The sequence below is a fragment of the Protopterus annectens genome, chromosome 1.part2 (assembly GCF_019279795.1).
Source record: "Protopterus annectens isolate FY-2018-M chromosome 1.part2, PAN1.0, whole genome shotgun sequence".
NCBI lineage: Eukaryota > Metazoa > Chordata > Ceratodontiformes > Protopteridae > Protopterus > Protopterus annectens.
This window is the reverse complement of record NC_056727.1, coordinates 825953238-825965395: the sequence shown is the minus strand read 5'-3', so window position 1 is coordinate 825965395 and position 12158 is coordinate 825953238.

Below are 12158 nucleotides of genomic sequence, written 5' to 3'. Positions count from 1 at the left end.
GATGTGATGTTTGAATGCACCACATATATATAGATAGATAGATATGTGTGTGTGTGTGTGTGTGTGTGTGTGTGTGTGTGTGTGTGTGTGTGTGTGTGTGTGTGTGTGTGTGTGTGTGTGTGTGTGTGTGTGTGTGTGTGTGTGTGTGTGTGTGTAGATATATATATATATATGTGTGTGTGTGTGTATATATATATATATATATATATATATATATATATATATATATATATATATATATATATATATACATACATATATATATATATATATATATATATATATATATCATCATCATCATCTTCTTCGGCTGTTTCTTCCGTAGGGGTCACCACAGCAGATCACCTGTTTCCATTTCTTCCTGTCCTCTGCATCTTGCTCTGTCACACCAACCACCTGCATGTCCTCTCTCATCACATCCATAAACCTTATCTTAGGCCTTCCTCTTTTCCTGTTACCTGGTAGCTTCATCCTTAGCATCTTTTTCCCAATATATTCGGCATCCCTCCTCAGCACATGTCCAAACCAACGTAATCGTGCCTCTCTGGCTTTGTCTCCAAACCTTCCAACCTGGGATAACCCTCTAATATACTTATTCCTGATCCTGTCCACCCTCATCACACCCAGTGCAAATCTTAACATCTTTAATTCTGCCACATCCAGCTCAAATTCCTGCCTTTTTGTCAATGCCACTGTCTCCAACCCATATAACATAGCTGATCTCATTACCCTCTTGTAGACCTTCCCTTTCACTCTTACAGGTACTCGTCTGTCACAAATCACTCCTGACACTCTTCTCCACCCACTCCATCCTGCCTGTACTCTCTTCTTCACCTCTTCCACACTCACCGTTACTCTGAACTATTGACCCCAAGTATTTAAACTCATCCACCTTCGCCACCTCTACTCCTTGCATCCTCACAATTCCTCTATCCTCCCTCTCATTCACACACATATATTCTGTCTTAGTCCTGCTGACCTTCATTCCTCTTCTCTCTAGAGCATATCTCCATCTCTCCAGGGTCTCCTCCACCTGTTCCCTACTCTCACTACAGATCACAATGTCATCTTCAAACATCATAGTCCACGGGGACTCCTGTCTGATCTCGTCTATCAACCTGTCCATCACCATTGCAAATAAGAAAGGGCTCAAAGCTGATCCTTGATGTAACCCCAACTCCACCTTAAATGCATCCGTCACTCCCACCGCAGACCTCACCGCTGTCACACACACACACACACACACACACACACACACACACACACACACACACACACACATATATATATATATATATATATATATATATATATATATATATATATATATATATATATATATATATGGGTCTATATTATAATCTCGAAGGTTTAAAACTTCGAATCACTAAAGATCGAACTTTAATGATCGAAGTCTTAAACCATCGAAACAAAAAAAAATACTAAATTAAAAAAAAAAACGAAATAGTGTGTAGGCAGGGGGGCAAGTCCCCCTGCACCCCCCATGTGGGGGGGGCTGCAGCCTCCACACCCCCCTACTTAAATATACCAACTCAGAGAATGCACTACATTGAAGTAAATGGAAATCTCCCCCCACTGAGATTTTCCTTTTAAATGTTTGATGTAGTGCGCTTTCAGTATTCTCGTGTTGACAATATTGTAGTCAATATTGTCAGATTTTGAGATTTTAATATAGACCCATATATATATATATATATATATATATATATATATATATATATATATATATATATACATATATATATATATTTAACTCAGAATATATATCTGCACACACACACACACACACACACACACACACACACACACACACACACACACACACACACACACACACACACACACACACACACACACACACACACACACACACACACACACACACATATGTCTACATATATACAAACACACACACACATTTTATATATATATATATATATATATATATATATATATATATATGTGTGTGTGTGTGTGTGTGTGTACATATATATATATATATATATATATATATATATATATATATATATATATACACATTTCCCTTATTGTTGAATGACAGTGCTGCACGATATGTGTGAGAGAACATCACACATATCTATACACATATATACAGTAGTAAGTGGGTGCAAAATAGACAGTTATATCTGATGTGAAATCCACGTTGGAAACACATTGCCCTTGTTTGTGAAGGTGGGATTGCTACTTTGGTGAAGGATAGTAGATATATTTGGGGAGGTAGGTTGGGTTGGAAGACAGACACGACAGCATACAGGGATGGTATATGACACGTGGTGGGTAAACACTTTGGATGGGGAGTGGTGTTTGGAATGTGGAAGCCCATGAGCCCCCATATGGAAGCAATGGAACCAAGGTCCCCACCCATGGGCAGTCACAACTGCATCTTCATGGCCCTGAATGTGCCTGGGCTGGGGGCTGAGCTGGAGGAGCATGCGGACCCTGTGATTGTGTACTGAGGGCCTCAAGGTGGTGTAGCACATACCCCAAGTCTCTGTGGAGCTCCCTATGCACCATACCCTGGACCTGACTTTGAGTGACAGGATCCTGTCTGTGTGTGCTCCCAGGGTTGTGAACACCATTCCCTGAGGTGGTTCCACCTGAAGGTAGTGCAGGACCAGCAAATGATGAGGTCCCGGGGTGGGTCCCAGACATGATGTGGCTGGTAACATGGTCAGATGAGGTGGGAGAAGTGGTTCTACTGGCAACTGTCTTCCCAAACATGCTCTTGTGTCACAGTTATAGAACCTATGTGGGTAGTAATAGTCCACACTTTTTAGGATTATGTCTAACAGCATGCATAGATATCCCCATTAACACAAAACACCAGATTTGCAGCAGTCACATAGCAAACAGAATGCATGCATATATGGAACCATAGTGGCCCTTACAATGGCATGCAGATGACATTGTTTGTAACAGGCCACCAATTATAGTGTTTCTACATGGAACATGACTACAGACACATTGCACAAATTGTTGTACAATACGCAATATGTCCCAACAGTAGGTTTGCTGCAAACATAGCCATTGAGTTGTGTGATCAGATTGTTGTTGCAGATATGGTGGGGGGGAAGACAGAGATGTGTATTAACAACTATTATATTCTTGTACTATGAGGTCCTCTGACCTTTTTCCTCTTTCTGTCTTTCAGGCACCATGTCATGGGAGAGATTACTGATGTACACCCCCCAGGAGAATGATGTGATCATTCAACACCTGCTGCAGCACTATCACACCCTGTTTGGATGTACAGCCCATGATCTGCAAGAGAGGACTGCCCTGGTGAACGATCTTGTCCACAGGGTAAACAATGTTGGCCTGCATAACCACAGTTATGAGCAGGTCTGACATCGGTGCACTGACCTACACCGCCATGCCCATCGGTGTGCTGCTGTGGTTAGGAGGGACCAGCTAGCCACAGGCAGGGGGGTCATGCCATCCACCCCCCTGACACATGCTGAGGATCTCCTCACCAGCCTCGGGAAACCTGCTCGCCCGCAAACACAAGATCCGGCAGAGAGCATTGTGGAGGTGGGTGCTACCCACACAATGGATGAGGAGCATGCAGGTAAGGCCAAAGGGCACATCAGTAGACCACTGTTGTGTATCCATCTGCATCTGTAGAGTTTAATCATGCATATGTGAGATGAAATATATATATAGTCTGTTGCTGCGTTGCAGTAATAAACAGATGTGCATAATCTGTAGTATTGTGGGTTTGTACTGTTGATGTACTGTAATGTTGCTCCCACCCTATACCAATGTCACAGGTGTGGCTACTGACATAACATCTCTCACACAGCTATGTAGGTCCCTCTGATATATCTCCAGGGCAGCAGCCTGTAGCTGGTGAATATGGTGTTTGTTCAAGTTTGCCAATAGACCGGCCATGTATGGCCATGGTATAGTCCATGCACACATTTAACACACCTACCCATAATGCATGCTGTACATGTTCACTTATTGCTGCTGTTAACTGCACTGCATCACAGTGGTCACCATGGTGGCGTATTTGAAGGGTATGTAAGAGTCCTGCAATATAACTAACAACCTGTTATTGCAAGATGTGTGCACAAAGATGAACATAATGATGGGACAAATGTACTACAGGAAGGACATATCTGAAACATCACCCTTATACAGTGCTACAACAGTGTATATACCACTATTACAATGGCAGCTGTAACAGATCTGCACAACGGCATATAACAATACTGCATTCCACAACCCTTACAACTTGCAATGTGATCCTAACATGAGCAATGAATGTGTAATATGGAATCCTATGTTAGGACAGCAAATATGGGGAATACATACCTTAACAAACACTGGAAGCATATGTGTGCATACACTCCAAATAACATATTGTGGAAACAGCTTTTGAGGTACTGACAGCATGCACTCTTCATGAGTATGGACCTTCCAGAAAGTACAGGTCCTCAATGTCACACCAAGAAATGGTCTGCTGTCCAAGACTTTTGGCCATCAAATGTGTCCACTTACCTGCAACAGAGGCAGCTGTGGCTTGCACACATCTTACAAGCCATGGAATGGATCCCATATCCAACAGGTAGCACGCAGGAGTTGGACATGTATCCTTACCCCACCATTGCATATACCATGGCAAACAGTGCAGACAGTCATGTATGTGGCAAGGATGTATGAGACAGGATTAATGTAGAAAATAAACAGATGGCCATCCAAAACAGATGATGACACATGTTGCAAACTGGGCATGCAGGCTGCCTAGTAACATGCTGCAACACTGAGGGAGTTGCAGGAATGTATAGCAAGTACTGGCTGTGCAGTACCTGTGTAAGCAATTGCCTGGACTCTGCATAAGTGTGGAACATGGGTTAAGGTAATCAGATGGGACAGTTATTCCACAGGAAACATCAGCCAGTGCTCTCTACAGGTAGCAGATGCATAACATCAAAAGTCCCCAAAGGCATGTGTTGCAATGTGTACTGGTGTACCAAGTCCAAGTTGAAACCTACAGACAGTATCAATTAAGATACATGTGCTGCACAACCAACACCTCACCCGACCTCAGGCCCACCATCTCCATCTGTACCTTGCTGGTGCCAGTGTACACCTGTATGTTTGCCATTCATTAGCAGGGACTAGGCTGGTACACATGGTATTCAGAATTTGGGACACTGCAAAATGCACAAACATGCACTATCCACACCACAACACAGCAGATCACATGCACGTGGCCCTGGCTGGTCCCTAGAGAGACCTGGATCCAGCGGACATATGTCATCATCAGGGGAGAGTACCATGTCATGGCTTGTACCTGGTGGTGCCTGTGGAACCCCCTGGCAGGCACAGATCTTGTGTCTGTGGCTGGACGTGGTGAACTGCACACCCTGCTAGGTACAGTCTGCAGCTGTCCAACCAACCCCTGTATAGGGCAGCCACATGGCAGAACTGTGTGCATGCATACACACACACATAACCAACACAGCTAGGGCAACCCCATACCTACACACACCACATCACAACAGCCCAATTAATAATTAAACCCCCTCACATACACACATGATGTCAAATGTATAGCTCAACCTAGGTCTCTGGCAAACCAACAACACACCCTGTGCATATGATGATACCTGTGTCAAATCTCTGTAATCCATTACATCAATGCAGAGACAGGCTAATATAGCTCTAATGCACATGGTGACTGTACTATGGTGTGCCAATGTAATGCTGTGTAACATATTGTCAGCAGTAACGTTTAATGCTTACATGTCAAGAAGTGTAGCTGTCCAGTCATGATGCATTATAGCTGTTATTAACACTGAGTGATTGTGGCCCCCATAATGTATTCCATTTGTGTTGTAGGTGTCCATGTGTCAGCAGGATGTTAGTCTGCTGTTGTTTCCTGCAAGGCATATGGCACTGTGGTGACACCTTGGCTGTGCCATATCCTGGGTACAGGTGAACACATGTCACAGGTCTATATAACAGTTACTGCATGTGCCACATGGCTGATAGGTCTGGGGGTGTATACAGGTGAGTGCATGGTGGCTGATGTCAGCAGCCCTTCTACAGTGGACAATGGTAAGTGTACTTGGTGGTACACACCACATGTATATAACACACACAGTAGCTTTGGCATTGATACAATACACAGAGAATACTGTACACATAGATGTATGTACTTTTGCAAGGAGCCCATTTTAGCCTATGTAATTCCACCAAGACAGAATAGGCACAACAGCACATTGGGAAATAAGCAGTCTACTAGTTTAATGTCATTGACGATGGTACTGGCAGGGTATATTTCCCCATCCCCAATGTAGTGCAATCCTCAATTTGGTAAACATAGGTGTGCTGGTGTGGGTGGCACAGCCCTACCCTTTGGAGGATGTGAGGTGCTGTATAACTGCAGATAGTGTGATTAACAACTACTTAACCTGTTAACATGAACTGTACAGTATTACAGCCAGCTAAGCGGGGGGGGGGGTACACTCAAGAGTAACTGCAACGATGGTGGCTGTGTCCACAAGAGCCACACTAAGCTATATATACCAACCCCAGTATCACTGTATGCCTATAGAGTGGGGAAGAGGGCATTTACACCTCTACTACTAGTTGTGATAGAATGTATTTCCACAGGATGATACCTGTGAAATGTTAGCATTTGCCAGGCAGTTCTCAGACAGATGGCCTCCTGGGACATGTATATTCTGCAAACGGAAGTAGATCCCTTCACATACACACACACACTTACTTGGCAACACTGGGACTAGATCCACTACTTAGCTATGTAGTACTACTGATGTTTTTGGCCTTAATTGCACACACCACACAGCTTTTAGGATGAGGTGTGTTCCAGTTTATATGTTATGAGAAGAACATCCCCAGGCCATGTACAGTATGGTAATGAGGGATGTACTGGTTGGTTATGGACAATACATAGTGTGACATACTGTCATATACATATTGACAAACACATAACAGTCATACACGCATCTGAGAGACCTGGGCTTATCAGTGCTAACTACCTTGTCAATGTGTCCATTCTGTTACAGATAAGTTGCACACAGCACATGCATAACTGGGCTGGATAGTGTTATCAGTTACCGGTATGGTTGATGGTGACAGTGGTCCCCATACAGTTGAACATGGGACATGTACTGGGGGTGCCATGGTGTAAAGACAGTATACCCAGCACCCACACCCCACAGTGGATATTGTACACACTGAAACCCATGATAATACTCTGACATACCCACGATCACACATTGACCAGGACTGCAATACAACCCCTTGTCTATCCCAAGAGTGCTACTACAGGGATATGCATCTAATGCACATACCACAGAGATAGTAGGGTGAAGCATTGTCATGGCTTTCCTATGGTCAGCAACAACATTATCCCTAATACTGTGTGGCAAGGTGTATTGTATTAGGAGAATGCGGCCTCAGAATGCTGTATCCTGCAAATATACACACTTACACACATACAGACACTTGCCATAACTCAGAGGGTATCCTATGCCTATCAACCCATTTGTATAACAGTGTGCTGGTATTGCAAGCCCCAGGTAGCCCATAGGATGAAAAGTGTAACAAGGTACATGTAATGTCCAGTATAGTAGCAGCCACATCTAACTATGGCAATGGGGGTGCAGTGGGTGTGAAGGGTCTCAGGGTATTATCAACTACACTGTTATTCTCAGTAATGCACATGTACACATTTGTCAGTACTAGGGTCCATCAGTGCAGGTGTTCATAGGTGTGTGCCAGGCTATTGTTCATGGAGAGATGGGAAGTGTAGGGGATGTGTGTACGGTGGTATCATGCCACCTGCCATGTGCCAGCAGGCCATCTATCAACAGATACCACAAGTGTGATCCCCAGGGTGAGAGTTACATGTAACATCCAATCATCTGGTTGCCTCTTGCAGAGGGCCAGTGAGGTATTCCAGTTGACATGTATGCAACATGTATTACATAACATGGTCAGTGTCTGTGTTGGAGACCTGTACCCAAGTATGTTCTGTTGACTGTGGTAGTGTAGTTGAGGTATCCATGGCCTGTGGTGTATACAGGGTGTTGATTCCTAGCTGTGGCATTCACAATACAGCTCGGCAGACATGTCAGTGTCATTCAAGCATAGATTACCTGTAAGCAGCCATGATGGATTCCCAACATCTGCACATCTGTACAGAGGACAGACAGACATCAGCTAGCCAACTGATTATGCAGTAGGATGACTGTGTTGACAGATAGACGTCTGACACTGATAAGTATGCCATTACTACATGACAGCAGCCCTCAATGAAATGTCCTATACACACAGTAGTCTACAGTTAATATCCACATGTTTGATCAATATCCAGTAGCAAATACTTAATGACACACAGCTCACACACCAAGAACATGATAGTGAGGACTTAGAGTCCATATTTGCATGCAAGGGTGTTTGGTTTCAGTACTACAATCTGCAATCTACTCTTACTTGGGAATGCACTGTCAACAGTAGTAATGTAATGATACACTACATGACAGTGTGACTGCATATAACCTGGGATATTACCCATGTATGAAACACATTCAAATAGAAAAGAGTGTTGTACAAGCCATATATACTCAGGTGTCCCAGACAGTAGACTCACACCCCTTGCTACTGTAATGACAGCACATAGATGCATGTTATGTACATGGAAGTAAATACACTTATTAAAGATGTCATTACCCTGCTATTTTATCAGACTAGACTGTGATCACTAGTTCCCAGGGCTGTGCTATGCTTAGCATGTGTAAACATTACTTAAATATAACTGCTAAGCAGATTTCTGCACTGGTATCCGAAGCCTACATGGTGTATGCAGCTATAAGTTTATCTGTACATTGCCAGTGCTTATTGATGCAGAAACCCACAAAAACCCACTTAAAGCTGCTAAAAACTGCCTTAATCACTCTGTATCCAACAGCCCTTGTTCTGCCCAGCAACAAATAAACATCCCTTGAACCCAGGACCCCGTACACTATAGTCACAGCAGTTAACCACTAAGCCATTACAGCTATGATGACAGCTGTTATTTTTTTTAATATATCTGCCAGCACACATACTGAATAGTACTGAACAACTGCTATGACTTCTACAATTGTGTAGCACTTGTTAGTGATAGTGTTGAATCATGTATGTTGTTATATCTAAATATACACATATCAGATAAATATGGTGTGATACATCTGGGAAGGTATATACAACAGGCATGTTTACACATAACAAAGATATGGATATATATATATATATATATATATATATATATATATATATATATATATATGTATACATACATATGTAGATATATGTATACATGTACATACACATATATATTTATATATGTAGTTATATACATCTGTGTATTGCATGTATATAAGGTCATATATAGATCTATCTGTATATATATATATATATATATATATATATATATATATATATATATATATATATATCCTATATGTGTGTATATGTATATATATATATATATATATATATATATATATATATATATATATATATATATATATTTATGTATTAAATATGTCCAAAACAAGTAGTGGAGTCATACCTCAGCACCAACAGTCACAACCTCTTAGTGCAAGGGGATGTAATGTAAGTATTGCAGGTATAAATGTAGACAGTTGCTACTGTAACAGGGGTTGTCTTAACAGAAATGTGTGGGAAGTCGCATCTTGTATTGACATATATGCCATCAGTTACTGACAGATATCATAAGATCATCATAGTGCAGTACCACAGAAATCACAGTAATGATCCTGTTGAATACAGCAAAGATATGATCAGTAAATGTTGGCAGTCTGACACACTCTGGTCAGTGCAGAGGTATACACAGAACCCCATAGGTCAAGACATATGGACCAAGCCTGACAAAGTGGATGTTTGCAGCCATGTAAATGGGGATATCATGAAAATACTGGAATAGATATGCTCACACAGTTTATGCATTCACACACTCCTGTCTGTCCTGACTCATAATAACCAGAGGAGCAGAGATCACAAGCCCACATACTGCCCACTAGTTAGTGACATACACCTGTACGGCATCCCACTGCTTTGTCAGAAATACATAACGGTTATGGTGGCCTGGCAACAGTACATCTGACAAATATCTGGACATAACATCACACTGAGTAAGTACACTGAGCTGCTAGGCATGTCACAAAGCACTGTACAAACTACGGGCAGACTGACACAACACTGGCCTACATTTCTTGTGGGGGAATACACATGTGCCTGCAAATATAGCAGGCTCTACAGGCATGTAACAGCATGGAGTAACAGACACCTGTGTGAAAGCGCATACCCACAACCAATCTGAACACAGCCATAGTCTCATGTGGTAAGCATGCTTAATATTACAGTATATGGGCTGTGTCATCAACACCATCCTCATATGTGCCACTCACACACTAACCCTACATATAATGGGCCAATACACAGTGTATTCCAATGCCTGACTGTGGTATGGGATATGTGTCAGTCTGACCCTACAAACATGTACACCGATAGGGTACCATACACTGGAGCAGCATGCAACATCAGATAGAACAGGATCAAGAACAATGACATCTACCACAGTCTGTACACAGGCCAAGGTACATATTCACAATACACACTCTGTCAAAAATCACCATAAATACACAGACCCACTACTGTACACACCACAACAAAATGTCCAGGTATTGTCCTCAAATTTAAGCCCTACTATACATAACATGTCTAGCAGTCTGATATCTCACTGGCTTGGTATCAGGTATGATGTCAGTAAATAATGATGTACTGAACATATGCACCTCTTACTGCATGAAATATGTACAAAGGTTGACAGAGGTGTGGCTGGAGGCACAAACACAGGGCCAATATTGACATGTTGCTGTGATAAACTCATACATTTACTGGTGTAACAGGGTTTTTTGTGACATATGTCTTTTGAGGGATATGACGTCAGTAAATCACATGGCTGTCACCATGTACTGACTGCAATCCTCAGAGTATCCTACTGCATTTCTAAAGATAGGACGTGTGAGTAACACAACACATGTAAGTCTCCAAACACTGGCCAGTCTGCAGATAGCCCTACAGGTGAAAGTTTCCTCAACCACATAACACTGTCATGACAGATATTAAATCATGTAGACCAGCCTTATCCACACAAACCCATTACATTTTGTCCTCATGTCTGTAACATCCGCCTCCTCTTTGCTGGCTTGTCTCCACAGTGTATGTTGTAAGAGGTATATCCCACTACCCTCTGTGATGTTGCTTGCCAAACGCTGACATGAAGTCCTGCTCACAGTGAATGAAAAGGGCCAACGCCCACATGATGTTCTTAGTTATAAGAGTGTGTTTCCATGCAATTGGCTATGGGAATGATACCACAGCTGTTTCACATGCAATCAGCTAGTGGGGGACTGCAATTCATGGACATGCCATCAGCTGATCATGAGCATCACTTACAAAACACAAGCTGCTGCCTAAGCAAAGCAGGTGTACTTTTCCACATCCACCAGAGAGGGAGCGAAAGAGAAAAAGTAAGAAACAAAGGGGTAGGAGTGTAAGAGTTAAGCATATTTGTGTCACACACTTACCAGTAGGTGGTTTCAAACCCCTGCCTGACTATGTATTGCTATTACATTTTTATGCAGTTATTGCTTGCGCCACAGAGCTTACATCTTGGAGAGCTGTCCAAAGGTATCTTTGAAGGTGAGTGACATCAGTAACAGTGATAAAGGAGGGATAAGGTAAATGTAGTACATGTGCATGTCCGCAAAAGCAGGTGTCAAGGAAGACACAACCACAATCTCTCAGGGACTCACACACATTATCACAGTTTGCAGGGTCAGGATTAGAATTCCTAACTAACTAGTTTGCTACACTACAGTATTATGCAGGTATCACATGCACCACAGAGGTTATCAGGCTGATATATGGGCAAAGGGTATGTCATGGTGACTGACATCAGAAGGCATGCTACAGTATGGCAATTTGAGGTGTAGTGAGTGTAAATGGCTTCCGAAACATTAATCTCCACACTCACACACACACACACACACACACACACACACACACAC